The sequence below is a fragment of the Falco peregrinus genome, chromosome 2 (genome assembly GCF_023634155.1).
Source record: "Falco peregrinus isolate bFalPer1 chromosome 2, bFalPer1.pri, whole genome shotgun sequence".
Taxonomy (NCBI): domain Eukaryota; kingdom Metazoa; phylum Chordata; class Aves; order Falconiformes; family Falconidae; genus Falco; species Falco peregrinus.
This window is the reverse complement of record NC_073722.1, coordinates 69,634,565-69,648,304: the sequence shown is the minus strand read 5'-3', so window position 1 is coordinate 69,648,304 and position 13,740 is coordinate 69,634,565. Positions and strand designations below refer to the sequence as shown.

At 43.0% G+C, this 13,740-nt stretch overlaps 1 long non-coding RNA gene across 1 annotated transcript in view; it reads right to left on the bottom strand.

Annotated features, from left to right (window-relative positions):
* The window catches only part of LOC114012338 (uncharacterized), a 38,215-nt gene extending 24,871 nt beyond the window's left edge, over positions 1 to 13,344 (bottom strand). The window contains exons 1-2 of the long non-coding RNA XR_003554726.2: positions 12,956 to 13,344; positions 3,118 to 3,191 (exon numbers count right to left, since the gene is read on the bottom strand). This is a non-coding gene — a long non-coding RNA (uncharacterized LOC114012338). The remainder of the gene's footprint in view (positions 1 to 3,117; positions 3,192 to 12,955) is intronic.
* Between the last annotated feature and the right edge of the window lie 396 nt (positions 13,345 to 13,740).

Sequence of the window (13,740 nt, the reverse complement as noted above, 5' to 3'; positions counted from 1 at the left end):
CATGTATACAAGGTCTGAAAATACATTCACTCTCCAGAATTACCCTGCTTCATGCCAGCAGAATTTGCAGCTGGAATGGGCTCAGGGGAACCTCAATGCCTAGAAATAAAAGAACTGGGGGGGGTTGGGGGTGTGGAAATCATAGCTACTGTGCTCACAGGCCCTCCATGGACATTGCCTAAATTAGGGTAATTAATATAGGGGAATGTGTCTGTGCTTCTCAGTAGTTTATAAATGCTACAAAAAAAGGAATGTTTTATATGTCCCCTGACAGGTTTTAAATGTTAATAAATGATGTGCAAGGAGGTATTTTACATCTCTCCATTTAACAGTGAGCTGACAGCTGCAATTATAGGCCAGTCTCTGACCCCAGCAATCCTTCCAGGAACCTGAGGAGTAAATGGAGTAACTTTCTTCCAGAATAACAAAGTGCATTGAGATGCTGGCTCAGCATTTCAACATCCAGACACAGAACTAAGGTGAGACATTTCTGACACCCTGGGATTCCCCTTTCACTGCAGTATGCACTTGCCAGTCCCTGGTACCTGCTTACCTTGTCACCAGAGACCCACTGCTACCCCTCCTGTGGTAGCAACAGCTCTTCATCTTAGGTATGGGAGTGAATGGAGCAACCAGCTAGACAATTACTTGCTGTGTTTCTCCTCCACTGTGGCCTAGAAAAAGAACTAGACTATACCTGGCACATCCAGGGCAGCAGAGGTAGACAGGGGATATCTCATGTGTCACTGCATGCTCTTTCACTCTGGTTTTGGCCAAAAATTTATTGCCTATGAATCACTGTGGCATCCTCTCTAGTACCAGGTTTCTGTGTCTGCACACCTATCTTCACCAGCATGGACAGACCAGGAGAGGCACGTCTATTCTTTCAAAAGATAGCAAAGTGACTGCTCAATAATATGTGCCCCAGCAGAAAGTCTCACTAGTTTTTAGCAAGCCCAAGCTACCACCCTTCCCTTCTGCTCTGCCCAAGCTTCATCAGTAGAACAGAGCCTCTGTGAAGTTTAAGGAAGCTTGAAGCAGTATTTTACGTAGGTATGTTTCAGGTTGCAACCTTTCTTGCAAAGTAACAGCAAAGTGACGATTTTTGCTTGATGCCAAGGCCCTAAATCTTCTCACAATACTCTGTTTCTGCATGCCTGTATATTTTCACCTTCTCTTTTCTCTTATCTGAAAATAACCTTTGGTCTTGATCCTTAAATTGTGTTCGCTGTTGTTAGCGTGCACATTCATTAGTCCTATTAACCACTGAGGTACTGCCTAAGGCAGCACACAGCTGTTCTGAAGTACTTTAGTCCATGCTGTATGCGTTGTTTCACTCCATAGGAATTGCACCCCACTGATGACACAAAGCAACTCAGATCCTGAATGAAATCAAGCAGAACTGTGATTAACACCTTGCATTTTCACTACATCATCCTGAAGTCAGGGGAATGTGTTTTACAATTCCATTAAAATCCCACAAGGTAGTATCTTTGCCACCAAAAATCTCTTACTTCCTTTTATTTTAGAAGGGCAGAAGCCTTCAGCTTAATATATCTGATTTATTACAAAACCTACATTTTTTTATTATTTCCCACCCCATTTATTTTTTTTTTTACACAAACGGCTGTAAAGTAACTTATTTCTTTCCTCCTCTACTTTCTAGTGTTGGACAACACTGGTGACAAAAGGGAATGTTCAACTATTAGAATTATAGTTTTCTTTCAATTAGTCATTCCACAACTGCACTTCAGCAAAGCTTAGAAGAAATCTTAGGTAGCAAGAGCAAAGTTTTGTTTCAGATTTAGGACAGATTTAGGTTAACATTTTCACAGCATTCATGCTGTATCCAATTACAGCCAAACACCATTTGACATCTTTCACTTATATATTCCTCCTGTTTCACACAAAGATTTCTCAACGACATCTCAGGAATGGGTCTTGTTTACTCCTGTTAAAATTTAGGCCTCTAGTACAGAATTTCTGGGACTATGTTATATCTCTTCTTCAACTCCAGTCTGTGTTTGGTTATGTGTTTCTTCTGGTTTGCATTAACTCGTATATAAATGGTTGTGACCATCCTTTCATTCTTCAGAACTTTACTGTTACTGATTACAGCCGTGTTTCCAGAGCTTTTGAACAACAGGGACCACATGTGAATACACAGTTTGTCTGAGGCATCATGTTCATCTCATTCTTGATGGCGTATGTCAAACACATTCATATTAAGTCAAATAATATTGCTGTGGCTACTACAGCCATTATTTACAATGAAGCATGACAGTAGATTATTATATTTGTCTGTCTGGTTATTATAATGGCCTGTTAATTAGATTTAGCTAATAAAATGGGGGTAGAAACAGCACTACCATATGGCTAGTCACATCTCCATGGAACAATGGCTGCAGGTACTGAAACTTAGCTTGAGAGCTGACAGCCACAAGTGTGTGGTAAAGGGCTTCTGACGGGCCAGGTACTGGAAGCTGTGCACCAGGAGGGATGCTTCCCTAACCCTGGCACCCTCCAAAGCCAAATTTCACAGGTGCTGGAGGTTACCCCCTCGCAGGACCCCATGCTCAGCTCAACCTCTGAGAAGCAGCACTTACAGCCCCTGCTACTTTCATACCTCTAATTCAAAGTGGGGGAAAACAATATTGTGCATACCTCCTTGAAAGATTGCCAGTCCCTGCAGCTAGGAGATGAGGTAATATGATAAGGAAGGCCAACAGCAGTTCAACAGAGCACTAGATCGTCTTAACCCTCGTTATTGTGCAGACCCATCCAACCAGCTGCTGTTCTACTGTCAGCCACTGCCAATATTCAACAGAGATTACACATTCCTTCTCAGTTGCAATCTATTTTTTGTGTTAGAGCACCTCAGTGACATTCACAGGATATGTCCTGAAAGTGTCTCACTCCTGTGTAATCAAATTAAAGTAATTCAGCAATGGCTCATTTGCTGAAACATATAAACATTGTATCTGCCCTGTATCTTGAAAGAGTGGCATTTTTCTACAGGGAAAAGTTACTTGCCACAGACTTGACTGAATTGGCAATTTCTGTTTATCAACATCCCACAATTCTTTCACATTTACAAAATACAGTAATAATACTTACCACCTTATGGGCTGCTGTGAGGCATAATTCATTAATCCTTCTGAAGCGCTCAGAGATCCTCCAAAGAATGCAATCTGGAAATAAAATTATCATTTGTACATGTGGGGGATTTACTATATTCATATCCATTACACAGATGACTGGTTGTGGGGTATGGAGTTTGCTCTTGTATGTATGAGAGTGAAAACTCACCACATTTTGGTATACCTCAGTGGTACCAGGAATCACGTGACTCTTAACAGTATTTCTGCTTTTTTATTCTTTTCTCTAAACCAGTATCTAAGAATTTCATTTAAAAATAGAAGGCTCACTAGACAAAGTAAGTTTGTGGACTTGTTAAACCCACAAAAATTATATGATCCCATGATACGAAAGACATAACAAGTGAATTTACACATTCATGAAGCAGTATCAGGCAGTGCTAGACACCTGCTGAAGGTGACCTGAACTGTTGCTTGGACACAACTACTTCTTTCCATTTGCTACCAAGAGAACCAACAGCAACTAAGATCACTAAGCAAATCATTTAGATGCCCAACATTAGAAAGTATGTATAGTCCCCAGATGCAACAGAAATTACAGATTCAAACCTAATTCAAACCACACAGAGTGCCTTCAGACAAGCTGAATGTCTCTATGGAAATGTATTGCCAAACTCTGCTCACCCTTGAAGGTGTGCACATTTCAATTCAGGAGCGCTGATTTGGATTGCCACATCTACCACGAGACTCCAGTATGACACTGAGCCAACACCAGGTAAGGGATTTTCTGGCATCCAAAGTGCAGGTGGGGAGCCTGCATCACCTGGAAGCCACCACTCTTATCTGCAGCTTTGAAAAAAACCCTTTTAATCCCTCTCTGCCCCTGTAAAATGGGGGTAACAGTTTTCCTTCCTTCCCTGTTTGCTGTCTGCTTAGTCTGGGGATTTTTGTGGATTGTGTCTGTCTCTCCTATTGTGTGTAAACGGGATGCTTAATATAGTGGGCCACTGATCTTAGCTCCTTTACGCACTATGGGAAAACAAGCACACTGATGACACCTCAACTGTGGCGATTGTGTATCTACATGCTGCTCACACAGACAGAGAAAAGCAGTCCACTTTCATCCCCCAAATATATAATTCAAAGTGCCAGTCTTTGTTGAACAGGCTTGCAAGCTTAAAAACTGCCCTTCTGGGCCTCCATGTTTGTTGTCCCTCAGTAATTTCAATACATATATTCACCACAAGGAAATCAGGAGTGGAAGGAGGGGGGGTTAATTAAGCCCTACTGCTCCACAATTTTTGCCAGAAACTTGACTCAAAACAGGTTAGACCAAGAATTGTGCTCTAATTTTTTACTGCATGCTTTATGCATTTCTAGACCTCAGCTAGATTAGAAGTGGATGGGCCAACGCAAACACACATGTGCGTGCACACACACAGAGTGATAGGTGTGTTTTTCTGTGAGAGTTTGCTTTCCCAGTCTTTCTGCATCTGTAAGCAGGAAGGCTTAAAAACCTTGCAAAGAAAGTCTGTTCCCATGAGAATTCCTGACTCGCTCTCTGCAGATTCAAGAAGCGATCTCTGGCTACTGTGCATGGGGACCCCAGTATTTTGGCAGGGTTTTAACATCAGCATCATTAGAAACATTGATTTATTTTAATTGTCACCTTGTACCCTACACTGCCAAATGCAGTCAGAATGTCAATTCTTTATCAATGTGAGCTGTTGACATGGAAACAGATCTGCTGAAATGGAAGCAATAAGAAAAAATGTGTTACTCCTCCAAGTTATACTTAGAAGTGGTAAATCTGTGTGTGCTACAACAGATTTAAATACTCAATAAACCTCACAGAAGAAATAAACAACTATTTGGGGTAACAGTCATTTTAGCTGTTTACATCATAGACTGCATTTGGAAAATCTCCAGTGTTACTATGGTAACCACTTTTGCTTAAATGTAGTTGTGGACGCACTTTAGGTATGATCTAAATTGACTGAAGATGGAGGAACAAAACTGGGAGCAACAGCTGAAAGGGTGACTGGCTGCTTCCAATTAGCCCATCCTGCCTGCTGCATGCACTGGCAGGGGTACAGCCAGAGTGCTACATAGCTTAGCCACCTTGGCTCACCCCCATCTGCGCTCTCAGAGAACCTAAAGCAGCTGACAGACTGCACCAGGTAGGTTTTAAAGATAACAGAGACACAAAGACCTGCTTATCATCCCCAGGCAGCTCACAGTGCACCTAGAGCTGCTCATTCGCTCCCTCTGGTCACCAGATAGGTGGTGGGAAAAGGAGTCAGGTGAGAGAAGGAGCCTCCAAGAGGGGCCAGAGGCCCACTCTGCACCTCTGCCAGAGTTTGTGGCTTTTCTCTCTGGGATCTCTCCCAAGGAAGAGAGCAGAGCTGCAGAAAGGCAATCTGTAGCACAAGCCTTCTTCCAAAATCTGCAACTTGGAACGGACACTGCCTCACGATTAACTTCACACAGCTAAGAAACTGTCCTAAAAGATGCAGTGTAGACCTTTGACCGGCGCTACATTTCCACTAGAAAGATTAAATCTCTGTGCTGCTAAAGCTAGTTTCATAGTCATAGGGAACAAGGCCAGAGGGGCCACTGTGATCTGCTGTTCTTAATAGAGATTAAAGGAACCTATGGTCTCCTGCACACCTGCCTCCAACCTGAAAGCAAACGATGGCAAGTTGGGAGATCACTGAGCAGAAAATGGAGGGAGAGGCTCCTCTGCCCTCTTGCCAGATGCCAGGGCAAGGGGCAGCAGAAGGAACAGACATGTTTAAAACAACTTCTCTAAACAGGATCATGGAGGCATTTGGAGCCAGAGACTGTTCAAAACTCGTGGATCCTGGCGATACTGCGAGGCAGTCCAGTTCCAAACTTGCTAGGGCAGCCTGCTCTCTCCCTCCTGCTTCAAATGTGGTAAGACATCTAAACACGTGGATTTTTTCTTTTCTTCCCTTTTCTGCATGATTACATTAGATAATGATGCATACCTCCCAAAAGCTTGTGCATCAATTAACAAGGGAAGGAAGGACACACATCATTAATTACACACCAGCCTGTGAAACACAGACATGGGATATAGCATAATGTTCTAAAAATAGCAGGAAGGCCTGCCTTGTTTAGGTCAAGTTTTATTTGAATTTCCATAATAAAGCATCTGATATTAAACAATGAAGCAGAAGATGCACCACTGTTTAGCCTCAATGGGTGTTCTAGACAGATCTGCTATAACTTAATCCACACACCAAAGTGCAAAGCCAAGGAATGTAAGTTACGTGAGCATGAGACAAAACAGCGCTTTAAACTTACACAGCATTTACCAACCCAAAGGATCCCAAACTACTCTACAAACCATATATTAACTTCAATGCTTCCATCTGTATTGTCATCTTACATATCTTACTCCATCTGTATTATCATCTTAGCATTTGTATTTTGGTGAGATTTAGGAGGTGTTGGGTTAGATGCTGGGCCAAATTGCTGACACAGCAACATGCAGTCAGAGATGAGCCAGGCTGCTGGCTGTCATAAGTTGTTCACAGACATGGCTATATCAAGGAAATCCTGCTTTTCCCAAATAGGGATGAGGGAACAGAACTGGATGAGAAAAGGACCTGCAGTGCATGTGTCTACAACCGCTCCACATCAGCCTTGGCTAGTGAGTGGGATAGCATAGTATTTCTAGACCATTAAGGCATGGATATTAGAGGTGTACATACTACTGGAATGACAGACAGCTTCTGGCTGAATCTGCTTGTAGGCTAAGAGGAACAGACTGATGAAGGAGGTAGAAAACCATCTTGCTTATACCCAGTTTTCAAATAGGGAATAGTAATCTGCAGATCACAGACGAATGCTGCAGAACTGAAGAAAAAAACCCAAACCAGCTGCCCCCAGCATAAATCAAAAGCTTTTTTCACACACACACAAAACTCCCAACCTTCTCCTTCCTCCTCTGGAGTGGATTACGGCTGCCAGAAAAATATATTGCAAAGGAACAAAGAAAAAAAAATAGTGGAATTACTAGTGCAAATTCATACTCTTGAAACACACCCCATGGGCAGTTCGGTTTCCAGTTAGAACATGCAAGATTGACATTTTCAAAGACTCATCTGAAAACATAAATTATGATCTTCTTCTATAAAGATGGCTATAAATGCAGCAATCTTCTATCTGTGCCTCCATCTCCAATGTTAAAAACCAAAGGTACTGTTTTCTAATGTCCCTAATACATCTGAGGAGCAGATGATCCCCTGAACGCCAGAGTCTTTTGATCCTATATAAATTGGATGGTTTTGAGAATGTCACCTAGAATTCTCATGTCAGTCCTAGGAAAACATAATCTAAAACAGAGGATAATTTTGATTTTCCCCCTGACTCAGCAGATGAGGAGATAATTAGATATGGAAAATGAGTGTTCTTGAGGGTAAATATACCTGCTGTAATCCTACTGCCAACTGAATTAAGGTTTGCCTGCCGCAGTAAGGTGTATGTTAACTCAGCTGGAAGAAAGCTAAGACCTGTCAGATTTCAGAAGTCATGGTGGTCCTTCCTATGTTATAATTTAGTGTTTTAGAGCATAGAAACCAAGGGATAGAGGAAAGAGAACCAGAAGACAGGAAAGAAGTAGAAGTATTTCTTGTCTCTGCCTGTGCTTGTATGTAACAGCAATAAAAGGATCCAGCAACACCACAAGAAACTGAAGCAGGTGGATTGCCTATTCTTTTCTCCACATCATATCCAAATGATTCCTTTTACTGACCAGCAGCATGAAGCGGCTTATTTTTTCAAGTGCTCTTCAGCCTAACCATGACTTCCACCTCTGGAACTGGAAGAATCCCATATGTCAAGTAAGCAAAGAGAGGTTATCCTTTTGCAGTGATAGCTCAGCGCTGATTGAAAGTCTCATTTGTCAGGGGAAAGAATTGTTGGTTTTCTTTTTAGATTAACCCAGAAGAAGAAAAATATATTTGTCCAGATCCAGGTGCTTTTTTCTTCCTCCAGCAGCTGCTAGTTTGAGAGAATTTTAAATGGCTGGCCTTTATGAAATGAATTGGTAATCACAGCCCTGTGCCTCACACACTGTAGACTGAATGATCCAGGGGACTGGTAATAGGATAAAGCCTTTCACCTCACAGGCTGCAGTTCAAATTCAGAATAATTCTTAGCTTCATAAACACCATCACTACATGATGGGCATTTGATTGTTATCATACAGGTGTTTTTCCTAGTGGAAAAGTATTCAAGCTACAGACAATATACTAATTATTGTCAGTAATTAGCAGCACTCTTGGCAGTGGCAGTAGAGGGACTTGTAGAAAATTACCCATATGTTCATCCCTCAGAGGTTGTCATTTCAAGGCAAGGGGTCAAGCCCTTCAGAGAGTTGTTGCCGTGATTCTTGTAGCTCTTTCCCACCCTGGGTATGTTTTGCGGATAAGCTGAGTTCAGATTCCAGAGCTGTCAATCTACCACTTTTATTACCACTAAATTACTTTTGTTTGAAATGCTGGAGGCAACTTTGAATGCCGGCTCTAATTAGATTGTAATTGTTGGAAGATCTGAACAACTGTGGCAGACTTGGGTGGAGACTTTGGTGGCTGATAATATTTGTGCAAATAGGTTTCATAAGCACAAACCTACAGCTGCTTATAACAGTGGGCATTTTCTTAGAAAATCTATACTACTAATCATCGAAGCCAGACTGGAAAAACTGTATTTCCACATGCAAACTGAGTGATCTGCAGAAATTGTCTGTCCAAGCAGACAGTTTCATTGGTCAGACAGTTTTCATGAGCCTAAGATGTTTTGGTGCAAACAGAAGAAGGTGAGTTTAACTGGTAACAAATATTTTTGTATAAACAGACCAAGGTACATTGGCATAAGCAAGAACCAATAGCAAGAAAGAGGTATATATGTCACCATGCTTTCAGAACAATAAGAAACCACAAACTAAAAATAAAATAAAGTTCAAATACATATATGAGTAAATCCTACCATTTAGCACTAGAAGCCTTATCCTTCCCTAGGGAAAAAGTATTCTTGAACAGTCCAGAAACTCCATGCCCTGATGATGAATATCATTTTTCCTCTGCCTTCCTTTGGGGATGTAGACCCCTCAACACTTCAACCCCCTCTAATATAACACAGTCCATAGATCTGCAGGGAAATCCTGAAGATCTAAGAGTGAACATTTAAAGGCCAGGGAGCTTCTGCTAGGAGACCCCGTGTTTCCACATAATCTCCTGAGGTCTACCTGTCATAATGACAGCATTACCTCTTTGTGCAGCTCCAGGGAAAGCTGTGCAAATATTGGATTATCTGGTTCAACGGCCAAACAAAAAACAATCATGGGCAGAAAAAATTTCAGTTGATTCTACTTGAAATAAAAGCTAAGGGGGATGGTTTGGCTAAGAAAAAAAAAAAAAGAAAACAACAAGGAAATGTTTGCCTTTGAAGTAGTAAATCCTCTGTTCTCTATTTTTGACCTGAAAAGGAAAAAAATGCCCACAAAATTGAATCATCTTTTTAAACCTTTCCTTTTCTCCCTTTCTTTGATTTGGGGGTGGGGGGCTGAGCTATAATAAACCTTCACCAAATTTCATGTCACACCGAAGCAGATTTGGTCTCCCTGGAGTATTTGTTTTCTTCAGCAAACATACCACTTAAAAACACAAACAGAACTGTACAGTCTGAACTACAGAGATCCAGCAATCAGATTTTTGTTTAAGAAAGAACCGACTTCTGAAGTAAGAAGACTGATCTACTCTATCACTATGGATCTAAAATATGATGGCTGAATTTTTTCCCATGAAGAGAGAAGAGTACCAAGTACCATCTTTTGAAGGGCGGACTAGCAGCCTCACCTACTCACTATAAATACTAACCCCTTTGTTTTCCTCTCCTTTTTTGTTCTCCTTTAAGTAAAACCACAGCCACAGTTCTTCACTTAGAGGTTGAATTTTTTTCTTTCTTTCTTTTTTTTTTCCTCCTGCTGCAGTAGCTATGTAAAGTGATAGGTACAGATGGATTCCACTGGTGGCAGCAAAGTCCATGAGATACCACCAGTGCATACCCACAAGCTTGTGTAGCCTGTTCCTTACATGCATGGCTGGAAGTGAGCACACCTGGAAACCACTCTGGTTATCGGTTATCCTACAGCTCTATGACTGGTTGGGTTGGTAGTTGGCTCCTTCCATAGGACAAACTAAATTTGATTCAGGAACTTCTGCAGCTGAACTGACATCAGTAAATATGAAGAGATACCCTCTTCTAAATATATACACCAAAATTAGAATTAAATTTGCTCAGAAGAACCAAAAGGAAAAAAATCAGAAATCTGCAGAACTGCTGCTGGTAAATACAAGCAATACCATTTACCAAAGGAAACATGCGTAAGTGTATACAAAACTGGAACAAAATTTGCTCAGAATGACAAAAGTGGGAGAGATTCAGAAGTCTCCAGGTCTATCCCAAATCATAAAGTCCAGCCCTCCAGACTTTATGTAAATCACTGTTGAAGATAGCAAGAGGCAGGTAAATGCTCGTTTAAATCTCTTTCCTCCAGACCTATGTTACATGCAGAACAAGGCACTGGATAGTATCTATGCTATGTTCTACCAACTAGTATCCACAAGAGAGTTCACTGTCTTGGATCACGAGACCACAATGCAAATCATAATTTTTTAACCGATCTTCACAGACCTTCTCTAAACAGCCAAGGCTTTAAGGGGCAAATTATTAAAGCTACAGAAAGACACAATTACTGAATACAGAAACCAGTGCAGCACTTGCATATGTGTTAGAGGAGTATGGGCCCATACAGCTCAGCAGCATCATTACAGAAGATGTATAATTTCCAGAATGACACTCAGCTTGTTCAGCATTTGCAAGTGCAAACATTCAAAAGAAAAGAAAAAAAACTTTCACTTGCAGTGACCAACAACAGGTAATAGTCAGCTCCAAACTGAAAAGGCTATAGGGCACGAGCAAACTAAACACCCTAGAAGTGCAAGTTGAGAAATAGCAAGGTCTTTCACAGTTTACCAGCAGCTTTGCACAGGAGTGGAATGGCTAAGAAGTGAAGCTGTGAAGAGCAACCTGACAGCCAACATGAAGAAGCTAGAAGACACAATGACAAAGCAGAATCAGGACTTCAAACAGCCACAGAATGAAAAAGAAGAAATTCAAAAAGAACTCCACAAGTTAAAGGCGGGGGCTTGGGGGTGTGGGGTGGAGGGAACAAAAACTTGACAGTTTGGAAAAGAGAATAGCTGAAAAGGTATTAAAATGTGCAAGGGCTGGGAGCACAAGTGAAGATCCAATAGTAAACACACAAAACAGAAAAATAAAATTCTTGTTGGGGAATGCAGTATGTTCTTTGACAATGTAACAGCAAAGATAAATAAATACATCCTTACTTTCCATTCTAGGTGACTGTGAGATACCAGAGAAGAAAGCATGCAGGTGTTATACGGGGAAGAAAGTCAATGCAAAGAAACAGAAAGCAATTTAAATACAGAAAATTGTTACAAACTCCTGTAAAGCAAACCTCTTTAAAGCATAAGATAAGCGGTCTTTTCTAGGTGGTCACAAGAAAAACAGAAGCATTTGAGAATGGAGTATTTTTAGAGGCCATGTTTACCCAAGTCCAAATGCAGAAACAACAGAGGAACAGACTAGGTGGAGAGTTTTTCCTCCTGCTTATTCCAGGCTCACGTAAAGGTCAGAGAAGCATTGTCCCAGTTCACTACACAGCTATTTTCTGGGATCAAGGAGCATGTTAAAATGAAAGGACAGGAGAAACCTTCATCAATCCCGCTAATACGCAATACCCTGGGCAGTAGAGCTGCCTGTTGAAAATGGCACTACTACCTGGTTTAAAGGACTGCAAGAGCCCTTAACATGTTACACTGGCACAAGCAGTCAGCAGAAGGTATAATGTATGGCACCAGTGCTTACAGGAGCCACCTAGGCATATAAATCTGCCCCAAGAGAACAAAGCTGCAGAAGAATACATCCGTTAATCTTGCTTTAATAGTTTATGGCACACACAAGGAGACATGCAAAGGCAGATCCCTATAAAGCCAACCCATGTCAGCAACACGTCTGGCAGTGTATCTAATACTGTAATTCTAAGGATCATATTGCGGGGACTCTGCCTCTAAGACATCATTAAAGCCTGTATATACATTCATGCCTCACACAGGCTTCAGGGACCTCACTGCCTTCTCAGCCATGTTCAGCTAGAGACCAGCGCTTGCAAGAGGGAGAACATCTGCTTCTCAGAAACTCTGCTTATTACGGCTGAAAGTAAGGTGCCCAGCTTATTCACCACTACTTCATTATTTTTATTTCTCCGACAGTCAGCTGTATCTGTTCACAGACATGCACACTGGTTTTGTGCTGCATAACTCTTCCTTCAGCAGAGTTAACTCTAGATTTACATCTGTTTAAAATGAGGGTGGAAACAACCTTAAGAGTTTTACAATTCCTGAGCTTTAACAATTCATATTTCCACTTCTGGCAAACCTGCAGAAGCATGCAGTCCCTAGCAAGACTAATTTGTGTGCTCACATGGAGAGGAAAAACGAGTGCCCATGTCATACAGATAGCGCTCATCTGATAATACCAGCCTGGAACAGCAGGACTGGGAGCCAGTAGCCGCTGGTATCTCTCCGTCCCATCCCCCAAACATGCACACATTGCATTGGCCCTGGCACACGAGCTGTGCAAGGTCCAGGGGCCCCACAAAGCCTAGAGCAAAATCAATGTATACCTTTTGTTTAGGGAGCACATAGAGGAAAAAAAAAAAAAAACAAACCAAAAAAATCTACCTCTCAGGCAGGCCCTTGGCCAGATGCGAGGGGAAAAGAAGGCACTTGGCTGCTTCTACTGACCAGCAGCCATGCTGAACTCCACAACCCCTTGCCTGGGCCAAAGGAAGAGCTCCCATGCAACCCGGAAAGTCACTTGCATTACTACTGGAAGTACTGGTACCTGTGCAAACACAGGTTTAGGGCCTAACCCAGCTGCACAGTACTTTTCCCTCAAATACCGCCGGGCCCCCGAACAGTCTGTCCAGCAAAATACTGACTTCAAAACACTGTAGGCGCGCAACTGGCCTGTGAGGTACCGCACCGGCTGTGACCGCCTAAAGCTTATTTAAGGCTTCTGCAGCGCCCCAAGTCACGCCACCGGCCACCCCGGGTGCTCGGGCCGCTCGCCGGGGCCGAGGCCCGGCATCTTGGCAGGGCGGAGGCGCTGCCCACCCTCCCGTGCGGCGGGGCCGGGGGGCCGAGCGCGGAGGGCCGGGAGCTCCCTACCCGGCAGCTCCGCCAGCTCTCGCCTGTGCGGGAACGGCACCCGCGCTCGAACGCGCGGCACTCGGGCAGCGTGCGCCAATTAAGAACACAAAGGCACTTTTAGCGCTTAATCATTAACCCCGAGGGGCGGCGGGTGTCTCTTCCCCACCTTTCTGCTTCGTCACGCCGCCGGGGAGCGCGGCTGTGGCAGCCGGCGGCCGCAGCGTTACCGCCGCGCCAAGGGACAACATGGCCGCTGGGCCCCCCGCGGTGGGGAGGCGGCGCCGCACGGCGCGGCACAGCGCGGCGCGACCCGC